Here is a 13004-nt window from a genome sequence, read left to right as displayed (position 1 = left end):
GAAACAGGTGCTCAACGCCTCTGTGACAGCATGTTCGAGTTCTATCGGGTGCGCTGCGGCCAACGGAGATCGCGACGGGACGAAGGGCGGGGAGGGGAGAGGTGGGGAGGGGAGGAGGGGGAGGAGAGTCCGGGGGAATGAGAGAGAAGGTAAATCCTGTGCGCGGAGAAGCGCGACGCCGACACCGTCGACGTCGACGCCGGCCCGCTGGATGGCAGGGTGGTAGGGGGCTAACACGGGGATCGCGTGTTGAACATACACACAGTTAGCACCGCGCTCGAGGGGGTTAGTCGGGAGTAATGTCGGCTTGCCGGATGTTGGCAAGGGTTGTTAATAGGCCACCACGGTCCCTGGTTCCGCCCGACCGCCTGTCTCTTCTCTCTCTATCTCTCTCCCTCTCTTCGTCTCTCGCAGTGCTTACTCATCCTCATCCTCGTCCTCGTCCTCATTGGATCCCGTCGCTTGCCGGAGCCCCACACCGCCGCACCCTCGTGATTGTATCAACAGCCTCATCAGGCTCATCCCTCTAAACCTACTCTGCGCGACCGTTGCACCTCTCGACTGCCACCTACCGTCCTCGACCCTGGAATTTAACGCGCGCGCGCGCGCGCACACACACACACACACACACATACACGACAGCTAAGACCAAATCAACGAATGAATTCGCAGAGATACCTATCCACAAAGATTCGATCCCGAATAGGGGATGAGTTTGGGATAGGTCGGTGAATCCCCCACGATGACATCGTTGGAAAATTAAGAAAACACGGGTCGACCCGCATATGCGATTTAACGCGACTGCCAGGCGTGTCCGAGAGCACCCCAGCGAACAAAGCGCAAGGGGTGCGTATAACGAAAAGGGGGCCACATGCTCGTGGACGCGAGCTACGGGGCACCACGGAGATAATGGATATGAGAACTCATAGCGCTCAATTTTCGAAGGGGAGAATCCCCTCGGAGAATCAAGGGCGCAAGGGTGAGAGGATTCACTTTCTATTTTGTATACTTTGCCACTCTCGCAACAGTATCCCGAGTTGCATTCACTATATCCCTCGGAATTTCCGCGTGAGAGAAGTTTCGGGAAAGTAATTTCGAGACGGATCTAAGAGCGCAATCACGATATCGCCGATACCGATCCCGATGTAAAAATTGCTTCAACCCTATTAATAAAGTGGAGATGGTTTTCCGAGTTTTGCGCGTTTGCTCGTGCGTAATATTAACGCATAATATTAATAAAACGCATTTGAAAGTGCGCGTAGCGCGTGTACGGTTACGTTTGTATTCATTAAAATAATTAATTAAAATAATGTAACGAACGAGACGTGGTCCGCAAACATCAACGAGATTAATATCAAATATAAACATCGGGCGATATCTCGAAAACGTGCGTGCATGCGTCCGATCACGTACGATACACACGCCGCACCCTCTGCAATCGTGAATTTTATTGCGCCTACCCTACCGCTGCCGCCGCCACCCCCGTCAATCGTCCTTTTGCCCGACCGCAGATATGTATCCAACCAATCGAGGGCAAGTTCATGTACGGTGGCCCTCCGACAGACCGGAAATGGTTGCCACGCGACAAATTGGCCGGCGATTGGCACCCAAACCAAAAGGGGGAAACGGGCGCGACAGGCAAGAGAGAAGTTTTTACTAAGTTTTCTCGATCTTCTCGATCTTCTTCATCGTCTCAATTAATTCGCCCCTCCCTTCCCGCTATAATTGCATCGATGAAACGGGTGAAACGCTAGACGAGCATTCTTCGCGACGTTGTCTTCTTATCCTCGAATTTGCCGCGATCGTATAAGTATCTAAACGATATTGCTGATGGGAACGTTTTTCGTCTCGTATGATTTAACGAAATCGACGCGTATGCGCGTGTATAGCATGCGTAAATGCTGGCTGCGTGCTTTCATGCCCGCATTGTTCGCGAGAATATTTTTTTCTCTTTTATCGTTCGTACTGGCGGTTGGTATTATTGTGTTTGTCGTTCTCGGTATACACACGTGCGTATATTGACTGATTGCAGCGATTTAAAATCATACTCGTTTAAATATCGCGTACGTGCGCGTGGCGTAACGCGCGTTTCGCCAAATTCCGAAACGCGCCCCACACTCGCCGAGGGTCACTCGCGGATATTTGTATTAGTAATAATAATTTTCGAAAACTCGAATTGTAAAGGAAAAAAAAATACTGTTTGCGTAATGAGAAATCTCGCCCTTTCTGGTTTCGCAAACTTTTTATTTTCTTGCATTAGTTTCCACCTTACGGTTCTTGGCACGAGATTTATTTTCTTCGCGGACTGTACTTCAGCCTCCCCTGGTTCCTTCCCCCAAAAACCGGTACATCGGCACTATAGTGCACGAGGTAATGAAGTGGCAACACGGCGTTTCCAGGGGTCGAGAACGGGGGTGAGATTGATACCTCCAGTCACGTCGGACGGCAGGGAGGGATGAGGTGTCGAGAAACCGGATCGACAATGTAGGGGGAGCAAGTAGAGAACAAGGGAAGAGAAGAGGGCGAAACGGAGAGAAAATGCCGATAGTAGGACAGAGATGGAAGAGGCGCGAAAAGGACACGGAAGTTGATTTCAGTTCTGGAGGAACAAGAAGAGCGGAACGGAGTAAAGTGGATGGAGAGAGAAAAGTGTAGAAGTTTCGGTCGGTTAGATATTCCCCAACGACGCGACGTCCGCTCGTTAATTTAAGAAATTAGAAAAAGCCAGATCGGTTTTCTGCGTTATCGTGATCTTAATTGAAACTCTAAAATGAATCGAAGTATACAAGTGTACAATTTATTTATTTCCTTAACAATGCCTATATCAAATAAATAGCTGTCATTTGATAAATAAAGTATTTCTAATTTGATTGATCGTACATTCTCTTTTTCTGTGTAACTCGTGTGTTCGATACGCGTTGATGAATGACACATATCTTGAAACAATAAAGAGAACACTCTCCGGCGAAGCTGGCGCTCTGCATTGTTCGATCCAACCCCGTCGAAATCGACGCATTCGAGCCTCGAAAGAAGTCGAGAGGGACTTCGACGTGTGCACAAGGGCAGGGGGTGGGAAGAGTGAGAGAGAGAGAGAGAGAAAGAGAAAGAGAGAGACCTGCAAATAAATTTTTCCCGAGCGGGCGAGCATACAAGCGCTCTCGACTCGGCCGAGTCGGCTGCCTATCTACTACCGGTACAACGCGCGGAGTGGCCTTTCGTCCTCGAAAGGATGTTAAGAGCCCCTCAAAAGTGACAATGCGCTGTGGCGCCAGATACGACGACGATAAGCAAAGTTTCGAAAAGAGGAACGAGGCTTCGGCGGTCTCCTCGAAATCTCCGGTCAATATTGAGTAAACGAGAACGACAATTCTTGTCTTTATTACGTGAGTTACACGTGGGAACGCGCAACGAGGGAAGGAACAATGATTGCGGATAATTGCTTTTCTACCGTTGCGTATATCTTTCGCTGCATTTTACGCAACGGCCGCAACGTTACGCTCCATGTCGATTGTATTTGTTATTGAAACGTATCCCGTATAAAACGCGAACAAAAATCAATTTTTTTTGCGCGGACTAAAATATATTCGATTCGTTTCCCCGCGCTCTTTTTCTCCCTTCCCTTTCCGTCCTTCCGATCCTCCCTCCCTCCCTCTTTCCTTCGTGCGTTCAACGCAATTAGTCCGGGAAGTTATTAAATTGCACGCGACTCGATACGATGTGACACAAAATTGCAAGCGGCAAACGCTTTGGAGTATTCATTAAATTTTGTCGCGCGCAAAACGTATTTGCGAAACAAATTAAAAACAAACAATCCCCCTCGCGATACTGAACGCGGAAACAACTTTTCCTCTTTCTTTCTTTATTTCTCTCTCTCTCTCTCTCTCTCTCTCTCTCTCTCTCTCTCTCTCTCTCTCTCTCTCTCTCTCTCTCTCTCTCTCAATAAGTGTTTAACATTCCATATGCAATATTATTAGTTTCATTAATAGACACTTTTGATGAGAAGTCAAGACGCATTAATGACTTCGTAAATTTTTCCACGATCCCGAATAAACAGATAAATGTTACATCGCAAAGTCTGCGATAGTTGATAAGAAAATAGACCCCCACACACAAGCACTGAACGATATAAAAATATCTATACGTCCTATATGCACTAGGTATGTACATACATTTATATAAGCACTAAATATTTCTGCATCTCTCGTTGTACAACATGGCAACTGTTCGCTACTTGCGTGCATAAATGTGGAATTTACCTGTGAGTTTAGCTACTCTTTCCACTCCTTTCGTCTCACGTTTCGTCACCTTCCTTCCTAGGTCTCTTCTCTCTCTTCTCTCTCTCTTATCGTCCTTCTAGATTAACTCTCGGCTGGTGCGAGTCCGCGGCATGGCGATGAAAAGATTTCCCCGGGTTCGTAATGCATTGCCCGCAAGCACGTACGACTGCTATAACGGTACAGCGATAATGACTCATTAATGCGCGAGATATTTACGCGCCCGAGCTTGCGGCGAGGAGGAGGAAGAAGGGGGGAGATAGGCTAGAGTTCAGGCGGCACTCGGGGATTGATTATCTCGTGCTGTTACAGTCACCTGCGGGCGTAGGCGATGTTTATAACTACTACGTGTCCCACATGCGTGTGAGTACGGCGAGGCACGGGGCCCCCGGTAACCGGAGGCGGGGATGAAGTATTATCGTCAGCAAATATTTATGTCATGCCGGGCTTTGAATCACATCCCTCCCTCCCCGTCCCTTTCGCTCTTCCGCGCGTCACCGGTGGAAGAGACGCTATTTACTCGCTAGATTAGGCCGTCGTGCTCGCCTAGCGCGAAATTTTCGCGACGCGTTGTTAGGTGCCGCGTAGTAATAATATAATCGTTTCGCTCGCGCGTCGATAGCGCCGTTGCGTAAAGTTATCACGGAACACATGGAACGATCGACGACTCACTGTTTACCTTTATCGCCTCGTCATCGATGCGACAACTCTGAAAAAAAGTGTGCGAAATATTTTTTTTTCGCGCGGCAGAGTGAGCGAGGTATATACTGTCGACGGCAACAAAATATCGGAATATACATCGGTCAATGTATTAGGCAACATTGCCAACCTTGGTGTATACGGGCCGAATGCATGTTTTACGATGTTTAGATTGTTTATTACATATATGCAATAAAGATTTGCCGTGTTTGGCATAACGAACGGTTATTTACCGTCGACGGAAATACTCGACACAGTGCGTTATCGCGCGCCGGTTGACGCTTTAGAAATTAATACGCCGATATCACATATTAATTCGGCGCGATCGATAATACATGCACGGGGAAACGGTAAACGACCCAGTCGGATGAAAGCCGACGACCATATGTATTTTTAATGAACGACGTCTAATAAAGGTCCGCCATTACGAGCCAATTGCTCAGTCATCGTTAAGGTTAAAAGTCTACGAGAGCGATTTCGGTGCTCGAGGGGCGATAATTCGCAAATGGCTCGTTATACGGCGAAACGTCATCGCGCATCCTTCAGCTAGAACACTTTACACACGCTGCTTAAAAAATCGAGTACGGTGTCTTTGAAAAAACGGCGTCGTTAGTGCGCGCGCGCACGTGTTTTTTTTGTAGCAACTTCACTAATAAATACATAAATCATATACGCTGCTTTAGATTCTTGGTAAAGCCGGGAGACACACACACACGTCGTTCCTCGTTTAAATAAATTACCCAACGAGAGATTATCGTGCGTTAGAGAGGCGAGAATCTGCGGATACGTCTATACAATAGACACCTGCTTGATCCCGTTTAAGCCAACGAGGGAGAAGCACCGCGTAAGGCGAAAACGCCGGGACACGCACTCGCCTCCGGTTTATACCCGCGCGCCTTATTGCAACGCGCCTTGAAAGGCAGGAATTATTTTCACGAGTTCCAGGCAGGCAGAGGCTTGGTCGCCCTTTGTGGGCCTTCTCTCACGATGCAGGCAGGTGCTCGAGCGTCGCGGCCGCGCTTGAATTCTCTCTTTACGGCCCGTCGCCTGCCTGCCCCTTCCATCGCAGAAAAACGTCTCCATTCACGTACGCTATACGCGTTTTAATCCCGCCGTGTGTCTCCGCTGCGCCCGATCTCGCACTTTTATCGGGCCGTCCGGAAAGCCCCGGCCAACGATTGCGTTCGCCTTGTTCGATCGACGAGCCGGTTATCGATCGCGAGGAAACGACGCGCCGTATATAATAATAAAATATTGTCGCGCGAGATAGCGGCGCGATTAAATCGCGCGCAAACCACTCCTTTCGTAATCCTCTTTCGCTCTTCTCCTTCCGCTCTCCCTTCCATCGGCGGTTCCAATCGGAGGCTCGCATGTACAATTACATCGCTATTAAAAATTTTATCGCCTCTCGCGCACTCCGCCGCGAACGAAATCGCGCGTTCCGCGGAGCATTAATGCAGCCGACGGTCGTTAACCCCGCGCGCTCCGCTAATGGCGTCGTCGATTATAAAATTATTTTAATTCACGGATACATCACGGGGGGGGTACCCGTGTGTACTACCTATAATTAAAAAAAATAAAAAAAAATTACGATACAGCGATCGCGCGTTTATATCGCGAGCGTGCGCGCTCGAAGAGCTCCGCGTGCGCGTGGAAATGTTAACAACGATTAATTAAAGAGCGTATATAAATTTTTCAGGAGTACTTCGGCGCGTGTGTTTCTTCCGGACGATACATAAAAACTGGCTCGTCGCGTCGGCACTTTTGCGGCCGCGTGTACACGACCACGATTCACTTTCCTCGCCAGGCATAGCTTCACCTTTCTCGCGCCCCCCGGCCCCTATCCTTTGCCGTCTCCTCTTCTCGTTCCCCTACCCACCTATCCTACCCTTTACGAGATAGAAAACGGGACTAAACAGTCCTGTGTTTGCGGTAGGGCGATCGGGTAATAAATCGCTCGACGAGCCGGTGGAAGCCGATCCCGACCCGACGAGGAAAGAGAACACGGCTCGAAAAGGAAGCGGGCAAAAGGGAACAAAGGGAAAAAAGCTCGCACGAGCTCGTGCAACGGCGGTGGGAAGGAGAGGGAACACTCGGAGGGAACAGGCTGAGAATGGAAGGATTCGGAGTACTTGTATCTTGTTACCCTGTTTGTTACGGAGAGGACTCGAGAGGCCGCGGGGGTAAGCAGAAATCGGTTTTAGAGACCGAAGTCTCAACAATGAGGACGAACGAAACGAGAAGCGAGGGAAAAGAGAATGCGTATATATCCAGACCGCTCCCTCTCTCCCTTTCCCTCTTTTCATGACGCTAAAGTCCAAATTTACGGGAAAAACATCCGTCCTAGAGAAAAATCCGTTTCTCGCCTTCTGGCGTCGATCGTACATCTCCCACAGGTTGGCAAATATAAAGACATGTATATATGTATCTTTATTCGTAAACACACGCCGCGGTGTACAGAATGATTTCGAGTTAAACAAGTTCTCGAGTCACGCCCGCGTCGCAGAAATTCCGCGTGCTCTTATCGCGCTTTACATTATCGCCGCGCTTCCATATCTACCGCTTATCGGCTACTCGCGAGTGAGTCCTACGATTTAAGTCGGACGCAAATACAACGATTCGATAAACAGATCGACACATTCGGCCGTCTCGTATCTCGTCGCGCGGACGATAAACGCTCGGTGGAGTGGCACGTATAGACGAGGCGGAGAGAAAGGTCGAAACGACCGTTCTTTTTCGACGCGGTGAAATCAGCCCCGCGCGGGAACCCGGCCCTCTGCCTCTATCTCGAGTATATACGTGACGCGTATGTATGTACGTATCGCGGTGATAAAGTGAGCGAGGATTGTGCAAAACAAATTGACGGCGCCAATAATTGCCGTCCGAATGACCCGTGGCCATTCTATTACGAAACTATATTTACGATTCCGATCGGAGACTCGCGAATTCCGGAATCTGCAGCCTATACCGTCCGTTGTGTGCGGCGAGGCAAACGATAGCTGTACTTTTCCAATTACGGCGCAAAGATCTTCGCAACTCCGCTTTCCGATCGGAGTCGACTTTCCACACTTGTTCATCGCGATGTCAGAAACTTTTCGATCGTCCTCGGATACCCACTCTAACGCTCATAATAGAATAACCGACGGAAAACGGAGCCAACGCGGCCGGAAACCTCTTCCGAATCGGAGAAAGACCGCCATTGTTTGTTTTGTCTGCATAGCGATGGTAAGCCGATTTCAAAATTTCCCAGTTGGAAACTCACGTTTCCGATCTCGAAATCGTAAATAGTTTATAATAGATGCCTCGGCGCGTTTACCAGGGGACCGAACAATTTACACATCGTCTCGCGCGTGCATATTAATCTGCAGCGATACGGCCAATGTAACGTACATTCAATAACAATTTCGTTATTGGTTTAAGAGAGAGACAGGAATGGCGGCGGAAAAAAAAAACAAGGATACCGAATTGCGCAATTTCGCGGAACTATTGCGCAGCGATACGTGTAACAATCATATTTTTTTCGAACGAGATATGAACGAATGTGCCGTTACATTTATACAGGCCAAACATATTCAGAAGCGATTTACAATACAAATTCGAGATACGAGCGTGGTGGCGGAGGGTGCGTTTTTTTTCCAACGCAGGAACGCAGACGGTATCCTCTCCCTCGATTATAATCAGGACGATCCAGGACAGGGGAAAGGGGGGATTATACGGATAAAAGACGCCACCGTCAGCAATAAAGAAGTAGCTGTATAATCTCATCCGAGCCGAGGGTATAATGTACTTACAATTAGGCATCCCTTCACGTTGTATTTGCTTTCATTGCTCTCTCTCCCTCTCTATCTCTTTCTCTTCGTCTCTCTACCTCTCACTCTCTCGCTCCTCTTCTTTCTCCAAACAAATTTCTCCTTCTCTCTCTTTCACGCTCGGCGACCACCCCATGTATCCCTCCGCCATTTATGCTTTAATCAGTGACGCAGTCAAGGTTAAGGGATCTTCCCTGATGCGATGACCCCCCTAGGAACTACCATCGTCTCTTCCTCCCTTCTGTGTACGTTATAAATACGTACGAACCCGGCGGAAAGGGAGGACGAGGCAGACAGGTCAGATTCCGCTCCCCGGGTGAAAATTTCCTTGCTCTCGTTAGAAAAAACTCGAGGGAAAGAGGAAAGCGTTCCGTCCCTTCTTAGGAAGAATAAATAAACGCAACGGCGAGGGACGGCGAGAAAGGTACGGCGGGGGAGACAAAGTTGATGGAGTGGCGTCTGAGAAATCAGTTATTATAATTGGAACCATCCCGATTATTATCCCGGTTGCGTTTACCGTCGGAGCGAGTCGATCGGCAGATCGGCGCGCGTTCGACACGCCCATTAAATCGCTCTCGAGTCGAAAACGATCGGCACGACGGCCAGCAGCGTCGTTCGATCGTCCGCTCGATTCGAGGCACTTACCGAGCGGAATCGCGAGGGACGGGGAACGCGGCAGTTTTGCATCCGGTATCGTCACGCGGGATTAGCGAATAGCGAGTGGACGACGATGCGCGCGCGAGACGGCATCGTTGCGTAATTACCCCGTTTTCCACGCTCGAACGGGCTCTTTCCTTACTCGACTTCGGTATGCGGTATGCCCCTCGAAGATACGTTCCTCGTCTCGGCGATGACGACGACGACGACGACGACGACGACGATTCGGCCAACCGGTGTCCGGTAATACGCCGCTCGCCACGGGTCACGCTTCGCTCGTTTCGGCCGTTTCGTCACGCTCCACGGCGCAATAAATCATCTCGCGGAACCGTTCGACCGGAAACCGATTTCGTACGCTCCGAGCTCGTCGTTGTCGATGACGACGACGACGACGACGACGACGACGATGACGTCGAGTCGCCTGCCGGCGATATATTTGACGTTCCTACCGAGCGAGAAATAATTCTTCCTCCTCGGTTCGGCGCGGAAAGACCGCGAAACAAATTTCTTGGCTACCCGCCAAAGATCACTGAGAAACAGCGCGGTTTACTCCTGCCTCTTTATGCGTCGAGTATCTTGTCTGACGCAATATCCATCGCATGACAAACGCGCGCGAGAATTTTTTTATAAGTCGATTGCCTTTCGAACGAAAGGTTGTATAGGCTAAGATAAAAAGTGTTTCAATCTACATCGACTTGACCGTTCATAAAGAAGATTGAGATCTAAAAAAAAAACTCGTCAAACTTACATCACAAAGTTAATTCAGTGAGAAAGCTGATGTACAAAAGAAATTTCCAATTAATTTATCGATTTAGCGATTTCAATAGTTAAAATGCGTGTCGCGTGTTCCACCGACAAAACTGACAGACTCGATAGAAAAGTTTTGTGATATTTGGAGACATATATATACATATATCTAGCTGCTCGGCCATTGTAGCCATTCGACAGTCATCTGCTGGTTCGCTGCATAAACCTCCCCGTTCCCGATAATAAATTCCGAACCATATATACAGGGAGGGTACAGGGTATAGGTTAGGTTTATGGTCTTTGTGTACGCGCGAGGATTGAAAGAAGCGCGAGAGGAGCACCTTTTTTTGTCGGCGAAGGGTTCGACGGGGACGGAGACGGGGAGCGGACCAAGGCGGATGCCGAAAGCGGCGAGAGGCGACGAGCAAGAAAAGCGGTGCGTTCGATCGTAAAAACTTCTCGGCGCCGCTTTGATTTCCCCCTTTCGCAGGAGAGACGCGCGGCAGATTTTCCGAAGCGTTTGAAGCAGGTTTTCGAGATCGGGCGCGGGGCGGACGGGCTGAGCTTATATATATATATATACGCACGCTTGAATATTTAATAAAGAAATTTGGCGCGGGGGAGCCGCGCCGTTACGCCTCAAAATTGGTCGCCGGAAATTTCGGATCAACGTCTGCCCCCTCCGCGCGCGCGCGCGTCGTTACTTCAAGTATCATACTTACGTGTATTACGTGTATGCGACGTGTGTAGGAAGGCGGAGAAGGTGGTTGGAAATGTTGGATTCGAACCGGCGTCGTTCGAGCGAGAGCGATAGCTGTCTTCGACGATCGATAGCGACCGAGACGTCGGTTTAGTTTTACAAATATAACACGGATCGCGCGAGACTGCGACGCGAAAAGGAGAGACGGAGAAAGGAGGTTGCGACGAACGAGGCGAATGGCGAATGGCACGAACAACATGGTCCTTCGTCCTCGTCCGGCTCGTCCTCGTCTCGTAGTTCAGTGGCGGCAACGACTACTTCGGCCAATCCGGTCAGAGCGAAACCGGCCGAGCGATTAAAACGCCGCCACGGCGAACTGCGCCGTACCCTCGCCTCGCCCCGCCGCGCCTCGTCTCATCTCGCCACGTCTCGTCTCGTCTCGTCTCGTCTCGTTTCGCCTCGTCTCGTCTCGCCGGCGAATAGCGCAGGTCCGAGAGCTCTTCCCGAGGGTTAATTAAAACCTCTCTAATTATTTATAAACAGTCATTTCTTTTTGCCGCCTGATAATAAACGCGTAATGCCCGCGCCGCCAGCGGATTGGCCTACGCGCGCAAACGGCGCCGTCCGATTGGCGGAGGCGGCCGACGATCTCGTTCGAGTCCACGCGGACTTGGCCCCTCGTTCCGTCCTCGTCGCTCTCTCACGACTCTCTTGTAGCGCTCGGGCGTCGCTTTCGCTATCGTCCCTGCAGCTCGTGGACGAGCGCTCGAGCGGGCTCGGTCTACCGGCGCGTAATCTGTAAATCCTCGAGCGTGGAGAGAGAGAGAGAGGGGGGGGGAGTGGGAAGAGAGAAAGAGAAAGAGAGTACAAGTCCGGTAAGTTGCTCGAACGGAATCCTCGTTTTCTTACTTCTCTCTCTCCACCGCTTCACTTCCTTCCTTCGCGGTGCGCACCTCGGTCTTCGTCCCCGTCTTCGTGTCCTGCTGTGCGGCGGCGCATCCTTCCGTCCTTCCGCCGCGCTTCGCGACCAACCCTCTTCGCTTCTTCCTCCCGCGAGCATGATTCCATCCCCGCCGTTCTCCATCTCTCGACTTTGAGATGGAGTAAGTAGTGGTGATGGTGATGGTGGTGGTGGTAGTGGTGGTGCCCACTCAAAGTAGGAAGAAGTAGGGGATTTCTTTCAGCGCCGACAAAAACTTCGCCTCTCTGCCCAATATTGATTCGCGCTCTAATCCGTCGAGAAAGAGAGACCCTCCTCCCGCCCTCCTGCCGACGCGAGGGGTTTCTCCCCCTCGCGCTCCTTCCTCTTCTTCTTCGGTTTTCCGTCGTCGTCGTCGTCGTCGTCTCCTTACCGTCGTCGACAAAATAAACCGTCGCTGATAGCCTGCGGTATAAGTAATAACCTCGCTCGAAGGGCGAACAGAGGGGAAGAGAGACAAAGAGAGAGAGAGAGAGAGAGAGAGAGGACGGCATCTGGCGAAAGGACGTGTGCAACGACAAGGGGTCTCTCAGGGAGGAAATACAACGCCGTAATTTAGTAGTTATGGATATCGGTCCGATATCCGAACCCGGCGACCTTAATTCGATAGGATCGCGAGGGCCGGACTTTTTCAATTAGTGCCGTATCCCTTTGTTCCGCCGCACCCGCGAGAGTATTTATCCCGCTTTTATATCCATTTATTCTCTGCCAGGATATTCTTTTCCACGTTACTCGTTAGCCGAGGAAAAATAATGAATTTTCCGGATCTACAAGGGTAGATCTGTGAAAATCTCAGACCTTATCGCTGTGACTCGAGTACAAGAGAAATTTATCGAACGTCGCATTCAATAAAGAATGTTTGTTATATTTTAACTTGTTGGCGTTTTATAAAAGTTTGCTAATAATCCCCGATTACGATCACGTTGGACTATTAAGACGAGGCGATACAAATTGCGTGGTGCAATTGAATAATCCATGAGAATCGCATCTCTCCTCCAAGAGTTCTCGTCGTAACTCTCGCAGCTGGTAATACAAATTTAAGAGAACGCCAGCGGCGTCTCGACGTTCCCCGCGAAGAAGAGGGGAAGCGAGGTAAGAAACAAGAGGGTGGAAGAGGTAAGAAGGAAGGAAAGCGTAAA

The 13004-nt window shown here is 49.9% G+C and overlaps 1 long non-coding RNA gene across 1 annotated transcript in view; it reads right to left on the bottom strand.

The window, feature by feature from the left end:
- Nucleotides 1–11534, bottom strand: part of LOC143901870 (uncharacterized) — an 86120-nt gene extending 74586 nt beyond the window's left edge. The window contains exons 1-2 of the long non-coding RNA XR_013258199.1: nucleotides 10909–11534; nucleotides 4257–4446 (exon numbers count right to left, since the gene is read on the bottom strand). This is a non-coding gene — a long non-coding RNA (uncharacterized LOC143901870). The remainder of the gene's footprint in view (nucleotides 1–4256; nucleotides 4447–10908) is intronic.
- Between the last annotated feature and the right edge of the window lie 1470 nt (nucleotides 11535–13004).

Source organism: Temnothorax americanus, unplaced genomic scaffold (genome assembly GCF_048541705.1).
Source record: "Temnothorax americanus isolate GAGA-0224 unplaced genomic scaffold, ASM4854170v1 Scaffold36, whole genome shotgun sequence".
Classification (NCBI taxonomy): Eukaryota; Metazoa; Arthropoda; class Insecta; order Hymenoptera; family Formicidae; genus Temnothorax; species Temnothorax americanus.
Note: the sequence above shows the minus strand (reverse complement) of the source record. Positions and strands in the feature narration are given on the sequence as shown.